This window comes from Globicephala melas, chromosome 20 (assembly GCF_963455315.2).
Source record: "Globicephala melas chromosome 20, mGloMel1.2, whole genome shotgun sequence".
Lineage (NCBI taxonomy): Eukaryota > Metazoa > Chordata > Mammalia > Artiodactyla > Delphinidae > Globicephala > Globicephala melas.
In genome coordinates, this window is record NC_083333.1 from 11,427,508 (window position 1) to 11,445,570 (window position 18,063).

Below are 18,063 nucleotides of genomic sequence, written 5' to 3' on the forward strand. Positions count from 1 at the left end.
AATCATGATAGGATTTCCCCCGCCTCTGCCGTCTGCGTTCCTCCTCCTCCTGGTCTCTGTCTTCCTCCATATCTGCCTTCGCCTCTCTCTCCGCCACCGGCTCCCCTTCTGCCCCCTGGCTTGTTCGCTCGTGTATTTCACAGCAGATATTTGTTAAGCATCCATTTGGGAGGAGGTCTGGAACCCCTGTTAGAGTCCTCTGGGGAGAGACAAGAGATGTGAATCATAGAATCCTACAGTATCCCAGCTGGCGGGGCCCTTAGGCCAGCCCCAGGCTGCCTGCCTCCATCCAAGGAGAGGAAATTGATTCCCCAAGAGAAGACTGTGTATCCAGGGACCCACAGCCCATCTAGGACAATGATCCTGGATAGATGAGATCCTGAGGATGAACGTGTGTATTCATTAGCTAGGCCTGCCATAACAATACCACAGACAGGCTTAAACAACAGAAATTTACCTTCTCACAGCCTGGGGGCTAGAAGTCCAAGATCAAGGTGTCAGCACGTTTGGTATCTCCTGAAGTCTCTCTCCTCAGTTTGCAGATGGCCACCTTCTTGCTGTGCCCTCACATGGCCTTTCCTCTCTGTGTGTCTGTGTCCTAATCTCCTCTTCTTTTTTCTTTTTTCTTTTTTTGCGGTACACGGGCCTCTCACTGTTGTGGCCTCTCCCGTTGCGGAGCACAGGCTCCGGACGCGCAGGCTCAGTGGCCATGGCTCACGGGCCCAGCCGCTCTGCAGCATGTGGGATCTTCCCGGACCGGGGCACGAACCCATGTCCCCTGCATCGGCAGGCGGACTCTCAACCACTACGCCACCAGGGAAGCCCCTAATCTCCTCTTCTTATAAGGACACCAGTCATATTGAATTAGGGCCCGCCCTAGTGACCTCATTTTTTTCCAACTTAATTACCTCTTTAAAGACCCTATCTTCAAATACTGTCACATTCCAAGGGACTGGGGGCTTCAGGCTTCAACGTATGAATTTGGGGGAAACACAATTCAGCTCATAACAGCATGGAACAGAGAAATCTTTTCTGGGAGTGTATGTGTTTTCACAGGTGTGTGTCACATGCATTGAGGAAGGAGGGGTCAGAGGAGAGTTACTCTCCCCAAATCCAGCTCAGCCCCAGGCCCCAGAGGAAAGGGCTAGGACAGCCCTCCCATCCATGCAATTACTTTATTCAAAAGTATTTCCTGGAATTCCCTGCGGTCCAGTTAGGTTAGGACTCGGCACGACTTTCACTGCCAAGGGCTCGGGTTCAATCCCTGGTTGGAGAACTAAGATCCCGCAAGCCGTGCAGCACAGCCAAAAAAACAAATATTTCCTTAGTGCCTTCTCTCTGCCAGACAGAGCTGTAGGCAGCTCTGCCCTTAGCCCTAGGCTATCGAGCCCACACTTGAGAAGACCCCTCTGTGACCCTCCTTAAGCCACACTCCCCGACTAAGGAATCCATCAAGTCAGGAGACAAGCCCGCCTGCACCTTCTAGACCAGCTTCAGGACACAGGGACACCCTGCCCGCATTCAGGGCCTCACAGCTCTCTTTGCCGGGGGTGGGGTGGGGGTCCTCCCGAGGGCAGAATTCCCCTCTGGGAACATAGCCCTCAGCCTGGGGTGGCCGGGGGGCCTCTGTTTTCAGTGGACCCAGAGACGGTGTGGCAGGGCAGGCTGCACTGGCTACACTTTTGTGTGTGAGGTTCCTCTGTGAGGACGAACCAGGGGTGAGAAGGGAAGGGAGGGCTGGGCCCAGGGCCTCCATGTGGATCCTTGGCCTGGGCTGCAAGTTAGTGTGGACCTGAATTTAGTGTGGGAATAGTGACAAACAAAACAGACATGGCTCCTGTCCCTTGCAAACTTCCTCTCTAAAAGGGAGACAAATAATAGACAAGCATTAAATGGAAAATAAACTAATTTCAGGGAGTGGGCGAGTGCTTGAAGAAAACAGGAGTGATGGCAGGGGGGATCTCTGGAGGAAACAATGCATGCAAAGGCCCTGGGGCAACAAAGAGCTGGGTGTGGTTGAGAAACAGCCAGGAGGTTGATGTGTAAAAGAAGGCGGGTTGGAGGAGCAGAAGTTGGAGAACAAGTCAGGGGCTAGATCATGTGGGGATCTCAGGGAAGTGGAAGGAGTTTGGTTTATCCTCCTCTGTGAAATGGGGAGCCACTGATGAGTGACTTGGTCTGATTTCCATTTTCAAAGGCTGCCATTTGAGGATGGACCTTTAGGGGCAAGGGTGGAAGCTGGGGGCCGGGGTTGGTCCAAAAGTCCAAGGAGAGAGATGGTGGTGGTTGAGACTAGGAGATGGCAGTGATGACAGCAAGAAGAGGCCAGATTAAAAGTAGATCTTGGAGGAAGAACCATCATCTCAGCACTGGTTGGGGAGCAACCGTGCGCGGGCAGGGATAGTAAGGCTTCACGAATGATCCCTCAGATGTGGCTGAGAAAGCGGGCAGATTTAAGTGAGTCGGGAAGATGGGGAGAGGGGGTGTGGATTTGCAAGTAGAGTGGAAACAGGAATAAAAAAAAGCCTGATTTGGGACATAGTCAGTGTGAGCTGCTTGTTGGACCCGGAGATGTAGATATCAGAGGGAAATCGAATATATACTCTGGGCAGGGTCACATACACACACACTCACCCCCATTCCAGGAGCCCCTTTGTCCTCCTCCTGCCAGGCTGGTCCCTGGCCACTGGCTATGCTGGCCTCCGGTCTGTGTCTCCTCCCAAGCCAGGATCCCTGGGGGGCTGTGTGTGAGAAGCCCCTGTCCTTGGATCTCCCATGGGAGAGGACTGAGAAAGGGAGTGTGGGGACAGGAAACCCCATTAAAAACACCAAAACCAGAAAGTCCCCAGTTGTTGGACTGATGTTTCCTGCAAATAATGACATCCCTGCCCGACCCACCAACTCCATTGAGGGACCTGTGCTGGAGGGCTAGCAGGGCTGCAAACTCTGTGCTCTTCCTTTTTTTTCTGTAAAGCAGGGCTCTATCACTCCCCAAAAGCCCCTGCGGAAGTCACGCCGCCCTCAGTCACCGTCGACGCATTTACCCATATCTGCCCGGCTGTGGCCCTATTGATGGAGGCCTCGTTCTCCTTTCCTGGTTTACAAAATCCATGTCACCTGGGACTTTTTGTGGACACACGTGTCACAAGGGCACTGGGAGGCTGGCATGGTTGAGGATATTAGAGATGTGAAACGTAAAAGAGGACCTGAGAAACGCAGCCTTCGGGAACCTTCCTCAGATTCCTTGAGCCACAGTCCTTTCTGCCTTCTCGACGTGATCACAAGATCCTATGAGGCCAAATACAAGCAGAGGGGCCTGGTAATGGCAGAAGACGCCCACTGTGTGCAGCTCAGGGCTTACGCCAGGGGTATAGGTATAACCGGGGAGCCTGCCCTCAAGAAGACCGCAAATGAGAAGGAAACAGATCCATAGACAGCACAAGCTCGGAATCAAGAAAGAAATCCAGAAGGGACTTCCCTGGTGGTGCAGTGGGTAAGACTCCATGCTCCCAATGCAGGGGACCTGGGTTCGATCCCTGGTCAGGGAACTAGATCCCACAGACATGCTACAACTAAGGAGCCTGCCTGCAGCAACCTGGAACAACCAAATAAATAAAATAAAATAAATATATATTAAAAGAAAAAAGAAAGGAGGGCTTTCTAGAGAAGATGGTGGCTCAGCTGCCCTCAAGGGAACCTCAGCCTCCAGACTTTTCCACCTACGGTCCCCTAATGTCAGAGGAGAGTAAACTTTGAGAGATCTACTTGCCAAACCACTTTTTAATATAAAAATAATTTTAAATTAAATATCACTGGGACTTCCCTAGTGGTCCAGTGGCTAAGGCTCTGTGATCCCAGCACAGAGGGCATGGGTTCGATCCCTGGTCAGGGACCTAGATCCCACATGCATGCCTCAACTAAGAGCTCACGTGCCACAACTAAAGATCTGCATGCCACAACTGAGACCCAGAACAGCCAAATAAATAAATAAATAAATAATTTTTAAAATAAATATTACAGAGTCGGGAATTCCCTGGCAGTCCAGTAGTTAGGACTCCGCCTTTTCACTGCTGATGGCATGGGTTCAATCCCTGGTCAGGAAACTAAGATTCCACAAGCTGCGTGGCAGAGCCAAAAAAAAGAAAAGAATTCAAAACAAATTTTTTTTAATATTAATGACTCAAAATAGACTCTCCAGGGGGGAAAATGCACCTGACACATTACCAAGTAATAATCTAATAATACTAGGTTGACATTTATTGAGAGCTTATTAAGTGCCAGGCTTTGTACGACGTGCTCTACATCCACCATCTCAGTTAAGCCCAATGACAGCCTATGGCAAAGGTACTGCTATGACCCCCATTTTACAGATGAGCAAACTAAGGCTTAGAGAAATTAAATAACATCCCTAACGTCAGTCACAAACAAGTGGCTGAGCCAGGAGGCACACCCAGGTCCGTCTGACTCCAGAGCCAATGCTCTTGCTATCATGCACCCCTGGGTGCATCCCTTGCGTCACAGACTTGCATCAGTTTGAGAAGCACAAGTTAAGAAAGGTCCAAGCTCCTTGTCCCCACCCTCACACATGCTCATCTCCAGTCTCCCACACGCTGAACTCTTAGAAGCTGCAGGAAACTACTTGGAGCCTCCAGAACATGACAAGCTGTTCTGTCTCTTTGTTCCTTTTTTTTTTTTTTTTTTTTTTTGCGGTACGTGGCCCTCTCACTGTTGTGGCCTCTCCCGTTGCGGAGCACAGGCTCCGGACGCGCAGGCTCAGCGGCCATGGCTCACGGGCCCAGCCGCTCCGCAGCATGTGGGATCTTCCCAGACTGGGGCACAAACCCGTGTCCCCTGCATCGGCAGGCAGACTCTCAACCACTGCGCCACCAGGGAAGCCCTAACGACTTTTCTTTTTTGACGAAATAACATTTTTAAATTATTGTGGTAGGAAAAGTGTTGATGAGGATGTGGAGCAACTGGAACTCACATACACCACTGGTGGGAGCTTAAAATGATGTGATCGCTTTGGAAATCTGTTTGGCAACATGTACTAAATCTGGACACATGACCCAGGAATGCCAGTCTCAGGGGTATACCCAACAGATGCACACCCATATTTCACTACACAGCCCCAAGACTGTGCCACAATCCCGATGAATCTCACAATTAATAAGTGAAAGAAGTCAGACCCAAAAGAGTGCGTAGGGCCTGGTTCCATTTACTTAAGTACAAAAACAAGCATAACTAACCTGTGCTATTAGAAGTCAGAGAGGCAGCCAGGACTGGAAGGGGACACAGGGGCTCTGGGGCACTGATAATGTTCTTTCGAAATCTAGTTTCTGGTAGCACATGTGTGTTCAATTTGTGAAATCTGACCTATGCGTGTTTCTGGAAAACTTATTTAAATTACTGTAACAGGCGTTCAAAGTCATTCCACGTTTTGGGGGGTTTACTCTTTCACCATTTAAGAAGCTGGGTTTTTCTTTCCTTTTTCGCTTACCTTCCCAACATCCAGGATGGCAGCGCCACCGCGTGGTCACACCTGCATGATGCGCCAGTCTGCGAGGACCTAGGCTCTCCCGCTCATCCGCCCCCTAACATTTTAACTTCTTGCCTCTCTCCAGATAGCTGAAGCGAAACATTAAACAGCAAAGGAATCATTCTGATACCTAAAAGTTTTCCACAAATCAACTCCTGGGGGCAATTTGACAACTTTTTCCTCTGATCATTTCCCTTTTATTAACTTTTATTACCTTATTCCAGCTTAAATCCTATACACTTACTGGTTACTCTGACTTCTTAGAGTCGGTAAAGTCTTGCAAAGACCCTGAAGGTGTCACGGTGGCACCAGAAGGTGGTAGTTTCTCTGTGTAATGCCCAGGTTTCAAGTTCAGAAACCAGGATGACTAAGTTTATAAGTCCCAGGTTTATAAGAGCTGGGGCGGGGCGGGGAGGGGGGAGGGCCTCTTGAATTTTACTTTCCACGAAAGTGCTTAACTGATAGAAAGTGCACTCTTCTATCAGATCTTTGCTTCCCTTCTCTCTCTTAGTCAACTTGGGAAACGGGGGTGGGGGGATCTACACAGAGCAATGCCACTCTCACCCTATCTGGTTCTTCCCCCAAGAAGGAGAGAGCGTCCCCTTGGCTCCCCCGGAAGAAAGACAGCCCCTCCCGCCAGGCAGGATCACCACCAACCAACCCCCCACCTCCACCCCGCCTCCACTGCCAAAGCGCCTCTGCCAGCATCACCCTGCCGATGTCTCGGCAGCCCGCCTGCTTGACAACCGGCCTCAACGAACCCTCAAACTCTTGCCTTCAAGGTTAGATGCAAGCATATCTTCACCGATCATGCTTCTAGCATCCCCGTTCAGCAAGTTTCTGACACGGAAGTTCCAGCTGGTTTTGCGGCGTGCAAATGGGCCTGAGAGCGCCGGGGAGCCGAGGGCGGGGAGGCCCCAGAGCTGGGAGGCCAGCGGGACCCAGCGGCCTCCGCACACGTCGGGCTCTCTGGCCCTTTCCCAGAGTCTGTGCTAGGCCGGGAGATGCCCTTCTCGCCAGCTCCGCCCGGAAAGTGTGATGAAGGGCATCTGCCAGGCCGCCGGGGGACCTGCGGCCCACTCCCTCCCCCACTGCCCTCGGCCTCCGCCGGGGACCCTCTGTCACCCCCACCCCCGAGTAAGCCCCGCCCTCTCCAGACTCAGGCTCAGTCCTGGACCTCCGGTCAGGCCCGAGTGAGTCTTCCTCCTGGGCCGGTTCTGAAGGTAATCCGCACTCTGGGTCTTAAACTGTTCGGTCTGCCGTTGACAGCAGGTGAGTTCTACCTCCTGGTTCCGTCTTGGATTCATCCCCTAGGTTGTTCCCACCCCCTCACACCACATATACCTCTGGTCTCCAACTCCTGACACCCCCAGGCCAGCCTCCTGCCTCCGGCCTGGCTCAGGGCCACCTAGCTGCCTGTGATCCATCCAGGCAATAGCTTTTCTTCTAATTAACTTTTAATGATGAAACACCGGTGCCTGGTTAAAGGAACATAAGCTTCTTTTGTTTTCCCAAGCTGACAGGTAAAACTTGCTAACAAATTCTCTGTCTGCAAGTGACTTTGCAAGAGAGGATTGCTCTGCTAGAAGCCCTGCAGCCTCTCCTCAGCTGTTTAAGTCGGGAGCCCAGCTGCCCACAGCGGGTGGGGACACAGGTCCTGTCCCCTGGCTTGGACAAGACTGCTCTTCTCCATAGGTCTTGGTGGGAACTTTTCACAGGGGCCAGAGAACTTCCCATTTCACTCATCCCCACTTATACCCCACCTCTGGCAACCACCATTCTGTTCTCTGTATTTATGATTTTGGTTTTTTGTTTGGGGAATTTTTCTTTTTTCTTCTTTTGGTAAGATTCCACATATAAGTGAGATCATACAATATTTGTCTTTCTCTGTCTTATTTCACTCAGCAAAATGCCCTCCATGTTGTCAAAAATGGCAAGATCGGGCTTCCCTGGTGGTGCATTGGTTAAGAGTCTGCCTGACAACGCAGGAGACACGGGTTGAGCCCTGGTCTGGGAAGATCCCACATGCCGGGGAGCAAGTAAGCCCGTGCGCCACAACTACCGAGCCTGCGCTCTAGAGCCCACGTGCCCCAACTACTAAAGCCCGCGCGCGTAGAGCCCGTGCTCCGCAACAAGAGAAGTCACCGCAATGAGAAGCCCGTGCACTGCAGCGAAGAGTAGCCCCTGCTCGCGGCAACCAGAGAAAGCCTGCGCGCAGCAACAAAGACCCAAACGCAGCCAAAAATAAATTAATTTTTTTTAAAAAAGAGAGAGGTTTAGTAAAAAAAAAAAAAGAGGCAAGATCAAAAGTCTTGCTTTATTTGAGGAAATGACTTTTTTTCTTAAACACACAGCTAAATTACTGAACAAAAACAAATTTCTGCATTGGAAACCACGGGTAGATTTGTTTTTAATGTCTGTTTGTGTAGGTTGTACCTCCAGTGTGGAATTCATGTTTTAAGTGTTTCTAACTGGTTAACTTATTTTTTAAACGGGTTCCCCACATCCCCAAACCCAGAAAAGGCTGATAACAAAAGAGTTCATTTGTTCCTAAAACAAACCCAAGTTTTTATTTCCCCAGTAGGCACATGACCCTCTGTTTTTGGAGGTCCTTAAATGTTTGCAATAAAAATACAATTTGTCAGGGTACCTAAATGACATGTTCCTTTAAGGATTGAGCCCCTCCCTTGAACCACAAACCTTATTGTTTGAGAACCGTCCCTTGTTAAGGGAGGTTGGAATATCTATTATGTTTCTAAACAGTATCCAAGACAAAGAACAACAGTTGGACTGTTGTTGAACTGTAGTTGTTAGATCAAAAAATGTTATTATACGTTGGATTGAACTTGAAAGAACTAATTTTGTATTTTAGGTTTGTGGGTTGTTCTCTTTTCCTCCCTAAGAGCAGAAAACACAGCCCTGCTGTGGGAGCTGGTGGGAGGGCAGAATGGTCTCCCTAGGCGATAAAGCCGCCAACCTCCGGGGAGGGGGGGGACAAGGAGCTGGGAGAGAAGAACTACAAAATCCAAACCAAATTTAAAAGCTTCCTGTTGAACTTTTGCTCCTTTCACCCCAGGAATGTCTCCACAGCAAAACAAACTACTAAAACTACAAGGCAGGCTTGTTTGATAGCAAAGCCCCTCCTCTGCCTTCTGCATGATGGAATGCAGGTCGCTAGGATGATGGGGGTTTAGATTGGAGGAAAGAAGGCATTTCCTCTGCTGTGTGGCCTAGAAACTGCAGGGGTGGCCAGAGGGGGCCCTAAAAGGACACAGGGGGCCAACCTCATTGTCAACGCTCCCAGCGGGTATCTCTGTTCAAAGCAGTGCTATCCTTTTACACCGGCCTTCCTTGCCCACGCTGACGTCATGCAAAGGAGGAATTTGGGGATTCCAAAACGGGAATTCAATACAAATCTTGCTGGATGCCTTCCTCGCTTGTAGGGTTTAATTTCTTAATAATCCTAACTGCTCTGGAGAGAGATTTTTATTGGTGGATTTGGCTCTTTTGTAGCATCACAGATTTTCAGAGGTGGCTCTGAATTTTACACGCATCCACATAGGAAGGGAGCTGTCTTCATTTGCTAGGGCTGCTGGGACAAAGTACTGCAGACTGGAGGGCTTAAACAACAGAAATTCATTTTCTTGTAGTACTGGAGTTTGGAAGTCGAAGATCAAGGTGTGGGCAGGTTTGGTTCCTTCTGAGGGTCGTGAGGGAAGGATCTGTTCAGGGCCTCTCTCCCTGGTTTGTAGACGGCCGTCTTCTCCTTGTGTCTTCACTATATGTGTCTGTATCCAAATTTCCCCTTCCCAGTCATGGATTAGCGCCCACTCTAATTACCTCTCTTTAACTTAATTATCTATTTAAAGTCCCTGTCTCCCAATACAGTCACATTGTGAGGTACCGGAGGTTAGGACTTCAACGTATGAATATTGCGGGGACACAGTGCAGCCCTTAACAAGAGTATAAGACAAAGTTTATGCACCTAGGCTCTGATGGCCAACTTGAAGATATGCTTTTTGGACAAAGCCTGCATTTGGGGACCGCTTCTGTATTTGTACACAGGTATAGGCTGCCCTCTATGAATATATGTCCTTTCTGTGGCTTTACCGCCCCTCCCAAAGAAATTGCCCCCCCCACAAAAAAAGCAGTTGCACTCTCACTGATTGTTGTAACATTGGCATTTGGTCTCGGGTTCAGGGAAGCCAGTCCTAATGTCTCTGGTTGTAATGTCCAGAGTGAGACAGGAGAACTCTGCAGTCCACATCTCTCCCTGAGAGATGCATGCCTGCCTTTCCCCTACCCGTCCAGGTCTCTCTTGGTATCCATGCTCTACTCCTCCCACTGTGGAAGTCTGCCTGTGACCACCTTGAGGCACCCTGGGGTGACCCACAGCCAATGCAGGTCTGACTAGGAAGCAGGACCTGGTCTGATCAAGCTGGAGCTACCATGGTCATGATCTGGCTAGGCTGACCTTGGCAACGCACTTGAGACATTAATCATTGCCCATTTTGAGCCGTAGGATTAAAGAGACAGGTCTGTGTGACACCTAGTTATTTTATTGATAGGAATGCACTTTCTGGATTCACTGAGTTAGTCAGAGGAGCTGAGAGCAGCTCTAACAATCGATTGAAATCTGCTCTGTACTGGTAGAGATTGAGATGATACCAAAGTGTCCCTGGTATCATGCAGATGAAAGAATACAAAAGCTGGACCTCATGATGGGGGCGGGGGAGGCGAGGTTGGAGACCAGCCAGTCACCCACCTAGTAGCACTTTACTGGTTAATGGTATTGGACGTCATGGAGGTGGCAGCATATATATCTAGTCATCATTCAGCCTATAGATTTGCCTTCACTGCCTGCAGTGCTTCTGCCAGCACCACCACTCATGCCTGGACTTTCAGAAAGCCTTACTCACAGTTGCGGTATACACAACGTACTCCTGAGCCTGCAACTCATTTTACAACAAAGGAAGTACAGCACTGGGCTCAAGCCCATGGGATTCACTGGTCCTTCCTTGTACCTCGTCGCCCAGAAGCAGCTTATCTGACTTCTGGTGGGATGATTTAGTCAACACTGCCTAACTGTGCCAGCTGGGCGACAACACCCTGTGAGACTGGGGTGCTGTCCTACAGGAGGCTCTATAGACTTTGAATGGTTCCTCCCATAGCCTGGATTCACAGGTCCAGAAATCAAAGGGTTCTTCTCCCTATTCCATTTAATAACTAACTCATATTTAGCTTCTGTTCTACCAACTTTAGAGTCATTAATTCCCAAGGGTGAAATGCTTCCATGAGGAAACATGATTGGTTGCACTGAACTGGAAATGGTATCGTCCCCATGACCATTTTGGGCCCCTCCTGCCACTGAACCACAGAGAGGTTACTATACTGTCTGGAATGATCGATCATGGTTATCAAGAAGGAATGGGGTTGCTCCTACACAACAGTGGCAGGGAGGAGTATATCTAGAATTCGGGGCTTCCCTGGTGGCGCAGTGGTTGAGAGTCCGCCGGCCGATGCAGGGGACACGGGTTCGTGCCCCGGTCTGGGAAGATCCCACATGCCGCGGAGCGGCTGGGCCCGTGAGCCATGGCCGCTGAGCCTGCGCGTCCGGAGCCTGTGCTCTGCAACGGGAGAGGGCGCGACAGTGAGAGGCCCGCGTACCGGAAAAAAAAAACAAAAACCTAGAATTCGGAGGATTCACGGGCAGCCCTTGGTCCACCCATGCCTTATAGTAAAACTTAATGGAAGACTACAACAACCTAATAAAGGCAGAAAAACCAGCGACTCTCCAGGAATGAAGGTTTGTGTTTCCCACCAGGAAAAGGCACCCTGTCTGCCTACTTTAGTGCATGCTGAGGGCAGAGGGAACAGGGCATGGGTAGTGGAAGAATGACATCATAAAGATGAACTACAGCTCTGTACCCATAACAGAAAGAAGGACTGTAGCAGATATGTATTTCTTCTTCCTTGCTTGTTACAGATTTGAACCCATTAACCAGTGATTTCCTTTTTCCCCTTTTCCTTTCTCCTCCCATATCATATAAAGAGTGGTGGTGGTGGTTAACTTTAAATTTTATTTTTCAGGTCACATAATATCCAGGAGTGGTTGTGACAGAGCTAGAGGAGACATTAACATCACCCAGAGATGGATAAGGGGAATGATAGGACTTTCTGTCTCCCCTTTTTTGGGCGTCTTTACTGGAATGAAAAAGAGTTGCCCCATGTTGGGTAGAAGTGTGATATTGTTATTATTATATGAAAATTAAGTATGGGTAGAAGGGTGATAATATTGAACCATCCTTGCATTTCCTAAATAAAGTCCATTTTGTCATAATGGTACCAATTCTTTTTTTAAAACAATTTTTTAAATTTAAGTATAGCTAATTTACAATGTCATGTTAGTTTCAGGTATACTGCAAAGTGATTCAGTTATATATATATTCTTTTTTAGGTTCTTTTCCATTATAAGTTACTACAAAATAATGAATATAGTTCCCTGTGCTATACAGTAGGTCCTTGTAGTTTATCTATTTTGTATATAGATATTGGGTCCCAATTCTTTTAATGTGTTGCTGGATTACATTTGCTAATATATTATTTAGTATTTTTGTATCAATATTTATAACTAAAATAGGTAAATAATAATTGTGTAATTTTTATTAAGCTTTGGAATTAATGATGTATTGCCTTAATTAAAATAATTTGGAGATTTCTTTCCCTATTTTTCTGTGCCCTGGAACAGTATCCACATAATCTCTAAAGGTATGTTAGATTTTTTTGCAAAACCATCTGAGTCTGATCCTTTAGGGGAAGCTATTGGCTCTTTGAAAACTACTTCTTTTATTAGAAATGTCTGTTTATATTTTCTCTCTTCTGGGATTTTTTTTTTTTTTTTTGCGGTACGCGGGCCTCTCACCGCTGCGGCCTCTCCCGCCGCAGAGCACAGGCTCCGGACATGCAGGCCCAGTGGCCACGCGCAGCACGTGGGACCCTCCCAGACCAGGGTACGAACCCGTGTCCCCTGCATTGGCAGGCGGACTCTCAACCACTGTGCCACCAGAGAAGCCCCCGCTTCTGGGATATTTTTGATGAATAATATTTTTTTAGAAAATGATGAAGCTTTTCAAATTTGTTTTTTATGAACAACAAATGAATTAACGTGTATTTTCATCTTCCCTCCTTCCTTCTCTCAACTCTACCACTGAATTTTTGTTTTAGTCTTATTTCTACGCTAAATATATTCAACATTCACTACCTTCCCCTCACTAAAATTTACTCAGTTATCCCTTGGTTGACTCAAGTTCATCCTCTAGTAATTTCTTTAAGAAGAGCTCATGATGTGAATTCCCTGGTGGTACAGTGGTTAGGACTCTACACTCTCACTACTGAGAGCCCGGGTTCAATCCCTGGTCGGGGAACTGGAATCCCACACACACACACAAAAGAGCTCGTGAGAACAATATTTCCCGAGATCATACATGTTCAAAACTGTCTATGGTTTAGGGAATAAAAAGACAAGCCACAGTCTGGGAAAAACAATATTTGCAAAACATATATCTGATAAAGGACTTGTGTCCAAAATTTACAAAGAACTTTTAAAACGCAACAATAAGGGACTTCCCTGGCAGTCCAGTGTTTAAGACTCTGTGATTCCACTGCAGGTCGAGGAACTGAGATTCCACATGCCACACGGTGTGGCGAAAAACAAGAACAACACCACCTTAACAATAAGAAAACAAACAACCCAATTGAAAAATGGAGAAAAGATTTGAACAGCCACCTCACCAAAGAAGACACATGGATGGCAAAGAAGTATCTGAAAAGATGCTCAACATTATTTGTCATTAGGGAATTTTACATTAAAACAACAGTGGGTACCACTACACACTTATGAGATGGCTAAAATCCAAAACACTGGCAACAAATGCTGGCAAAAATGTGGAGCAACAGGAACTCTCATCATTGCTGGAGAGAATGCAAAATAGCACAGCTACTTTGGAAGACAAGTTGGCAGTTTCTTACAAAGCTAAACGTAGGCTTACCTTACAATCCAGGTGAGGTAAGCATGACCTTACAACGCACCCAGGTGTTTACCTAAATCAAGAGAAAACCTAGGTCCACACAAAAACCTGCCCACAGTAGCTTTACTCATAATTGCCATAATGTCCTTCAATAGGTGAATGGATCAGCAAACCGTGGCACTTCCATGCAATGGAATATTATTCAGTGCTAAACAGAAGTGAGCGATCAAGCCAAACAGGAAATTTAAATGCACGTTACTAGGTGAAAGAAGCCAGTCTAAAAAGGCTACATGGTATATGATTCCAACTCTGTCAGATTCCGGAGAAAGAGAAACTATTGAGACACTAAAAAGATGCCAGGGCTTCCCTGGTGGCGCAGTGGTTGGGAGTCCGCCTGCCGATGCAGGGGACATGGGTTCGTGCCCCGGTCCGGGAAGATCCCACGTGCCGCGGCGCGGCTGGGCCTGTGAGCCATGGCTGCTGAGCCTGCGCGTCCGGAGCCTGTGCTCCGCAACAGGAGAGGCCACAACAGTGAGAGGCCCACATACCGGAAAAAAAAAAAAAAAAGATGCCAGAAGGAGTTGGGGGTGGAGGAGAGAAAACCGTCAGTGACCTTTTTATAAAATCCTAACCCATGTTTTCTTTCCCTGACTATCTTGTGCCATCTCTTCTGGCATTCGATATGGGTCTGCAGACATCCAAGGCTAGCCTGATTTTTATCCCCTTTTAAGTGACTTGACTTTTTTCCTGGCTGTTCAAAAAATTCTGTATTTTTAAAAATTCAATAACTTGATCAGTTTTCCCTGCCATAGAGCTTTTTCTTTCCCTGTATAGAGTCAAGTCTCTTTTATCTCAGAAAAACTGTCTTGAAGTCATATATTTAAATGTGTTCCCCCAATTTCATTTTCATTTCTCTAATGTTTGTGATGTTTTCCTTCCATTGCTTCTTGAAATTCAGCCAGCTCTCATTCCATCTGCCCCTGTTGTCCCATAATCTCTTTTCTGAGCTCTTGCACCTCTGCCTTTGTATCTTCCTTCATCAGGATGATTGCTTAATTAATTTTTTTTAATCCCTAGGAAAATGTTCAATCGGTGTTTTCAGCTGCTCCCTGGCAAAATTTTTTCTGGTGGGTACTCTTCCTCTACTTGTGAATTTTATGGCTGTCTCCCACATTTTTTTCCCTTTGGTATATCTTCTCAGTGCTGTGCTAGTTACTGTCTTGGACTCGTCATTGAATGAGCTGGATTTTCCTAGGTCAATATTTGCACAGTGTCCTTCCCAGCATCACAGCCCAAAGGCTCTCTCCTCAGCTGCTTCCTCTAAATAAGGCCCAACTGTGGGAGTCTTTGTGGAGCCCCAACTCCTCTGCTTCACTGAACAAACAGTGAACAGAATAACCTCACTCCCTCCAGTTCCTGCTTCTTGCTCTACCCCGAGGATACACCAGAATGGTCCTCTCACCTTCCGGAACCATATTTTTGCTCAGACTTTCAGACAGCTGCAGCCCCTCCATCCTCTTGCCGTGTTCCCACCTTCCCTTTCTTCTAATCACAACCTCTGCCTACTCACAGCTGGAATTTTGCTGTCTGTGGATAGGTCTATTTTCTCGTTTTACTGAAAATGGAATTTTCCATTCTCTTTATTGCTTTTATGTAATTTTCAAGCAAAGCATTTAAAGTTGACTTTTCTGCAGACGTGTTTGAATTGGAAGTCCCTTTTGGAGATTTGAGGATGTTAGAACGGCTAGCAGCAGTGGTTATGGCCTCATGGAGAAGCAGATCTGGGAGAAACATGCCAACGTGCAGAAAAAGACAGAGCATCCTAACAGCATTTGGGTTCCTTCCAGGAGCCTCAAAGATCAGCTCCACCCCTGTCCTTCACAAGGTTTGGTTTTATGAGTCAATAAATTCTTCTTTTGGTTTCTACCACTTCCAAAAAGGGAGTTCTGACTAATACAGGATGTAGCCACACTCCCCAGTAATCTTTTCCTTGTTTGCTTGGTTTCTCCAGGTCCCGCTGCCCCAGCCTGACACATAACACAAGGTGACTGTTGTCCCCCAGGAGGAGCATAAAATAGGTCACCACCATAAACCAGCATCACACGTGCCAGGATGCAAGAAACGGTCAACCGTTGGAAGACTTACATCCTTTTATCCCGTCCAGCGGCATACCAAGTCCATCCTCCATGCTACGTTCCCTTTTTCCTCACCATGTTGTCTCTGCCCTGCATTCCCGTTCCACCTTGGACATCGTTTCCAGGCTTGACCGCTGATCCCAAGGCTGTATCCAAGCTCTCAGAGGGATGCATTGGCTAGTGGTCCTGGACCCACAGAAAAGGCATTTCAGAGATAGAGGGCTTCCTATAACATGATAAAAGATTCAAAGATTCTTTAAAGATATAACAACTGTAGAATTCTAGGAACTTAAATGAAATAACCTCAACAAACATAAAGGGAAAACTTGATAGAACTACAGAGAGAAACTACAAATCCACCATCATGGTGGGAGATTTCAACATGCTTCTTGCAATTACTAATCGATCAATGCCCCCCTCCCAAAATAGCAAAGATATGGAAGATCTGAAAAACCCAATTTTAAAACTTGATTTAATGACACATATAAAACCCTGCTCCAAAGAATTAAAAATTACGCAGTCTACTCAAGCACACCTGGAATCTATACTAAATTGGCTGAGTAACAGGATGGAGGCAAGTCTCAACAAGTCTCAAGGAAGGAATATCATATAAATCTCTCAACAAACCTCAGTGAGTAAGAAGCCATTAACAAGTAGAGAAATTTAAACATTCTTGTACAGTTGGAAATTTAAAAACCCACTTCGAATGTCTTATAAATCAAAAAAAAAAGCAACAAATTTTAAATATTTAGAATTGAGCAATATTACAAATATTACACATCAAAACTTGTAGGATGCAGCAAAAGCAGAACATAGGAGAAAATTTATATTCTCACGTCTTTTTGTTAGAAAGCACAGACTGGACTTCCCTGGTGGTCCAGTGGCTAAGACTCCGTGCTCCCAAAGCAGGGGGCCCGGGTTCGATCCCTGGTCAGGGAACAGCTCCAGCCTCACTCCCTCCAGTTCCTGCTTCTTGCTCTACCCTGAGGATACACCAGAATGGTCCTCTCACCTTCCGGAACCATATTTTTGGATGCCGCAACTAAAACCCGGTGCAGCCAAAATAAATAAATAAGAAAAGTATAGACTAAATAGCCTTCTTTATAAGTTAGGAGTGGGGGCTTCCCTCGTGGCGTAGCGGTTAAGAATCCACCTGCCAATGCAGGGGACACGGTTCGAGCCCTGGTCTGGGAAGATCCCACATGCCGCAGAGCAACTAAGCCCACGCGCCAAAACTACTGAGCCTGCGCTCTAGAGCCCGTGAGCCACAACTGCTGAGCCCGCATATGGCAACTACTGAAGCCCACGCACCTGGAGCCTGTGCTCCACAACAAGAGAAGCCACCGCAACAAAGAGTAGCCCCTGCTCGCCGCAACTAGAGAAAGCCTGCGTACGGCAATGCAAGACCCAACGCAGCCAAAAATAAATTAAAATAAAATAAAATAAATAAATTTAGAAAAGTTAGGAAAAGAACAGAATAACTCAAAGAAAGCTGAGAGCCAAGATTAATTAAATAGGAAACAGAGACTCACCAGAGATTATCAGTAAAGCCAAAGGTTGTTTCTTTGAAATTGACTGAGAACACCAATCACGACAAAAATGCAATTCAGAAGGAAATATAACTTCAGATATAGCAGAGATTAAAAAGAAATAGAATACTATAAACAATATTGGGACATTTGAAAATAAAAATAGAATGGACAAATTACTAGAATAAGTATAACTTTCCAAAAGTTACTCAAGAAGAAATAGAAATCTGAAAATTTTGTTATAGCAAAGCCTTGAAAACAACCCAACTGAGCATCAGAAGGAAAATTAAAATGGGAGAGAGGGAGATCGTAGTAGTCAAAAAATGGAACCCTCTTGCAGTTTTATATGGACATAAAAATATTTCTACATACATTGACATGGATACATCTCACAGACAAAATGTTGGGTGAATAAAAGCAACTTGTAGAATGATTTATAAGTAGGATATTATGTATGTAAAGTCTAGAAACACACAAAATAATGCTAGCCTTTGGTAACGGGCACATACTACGTAAACAAATTAAAACACAAAAACTCATTAACTCCCCCCCCCAAAAAAAAAAAAACAACTCATTAACTTCAGGGCGGTTTGTTTACCTAGAAAGAGAAAGGGACAGGATGGGCTTGGAAACAGATATGCTGGTGGCTTTAAATGAGTAGGTATCTCTTTAAAAATATATCAGCAATACATGCGGCCAAATATTAAGACCTATGAAAGCTAGATGCTGGGTATATGGATTATTTTTCTTCTGTTTTTCTGTAGGTTTGAAATATCTCTTAATATTAATTTTTTTATTAAAAAGAGACTAGGAGGTGAGGAAGTGAAGACAAC

At 46.5% G+C, this 18,063-nt stretch overlaps 1 protein-coding gene across 1 annotated transcript in view; it reads right to left on the reverse strand.

The window, feature by feature from the left end:
* The window catches only part of ASGR2 (asialoglycoprotein receptor 2), a 51,403-nt gene that overhangs the window by 27,369 nt on the left and 5,971 nt on the right, over nt 1–18,063 (reverse strand). Inside the window, exon 5 of the mRNA XM_030862281.2 lies at nt 15,712–15,927. The gene's annotated coding sequence lies outside the window, so the exon portion shown is untranslated. The remainder of the gene's footprint in view (nt 1–15,711; nt 15,928–18,063) is intronic.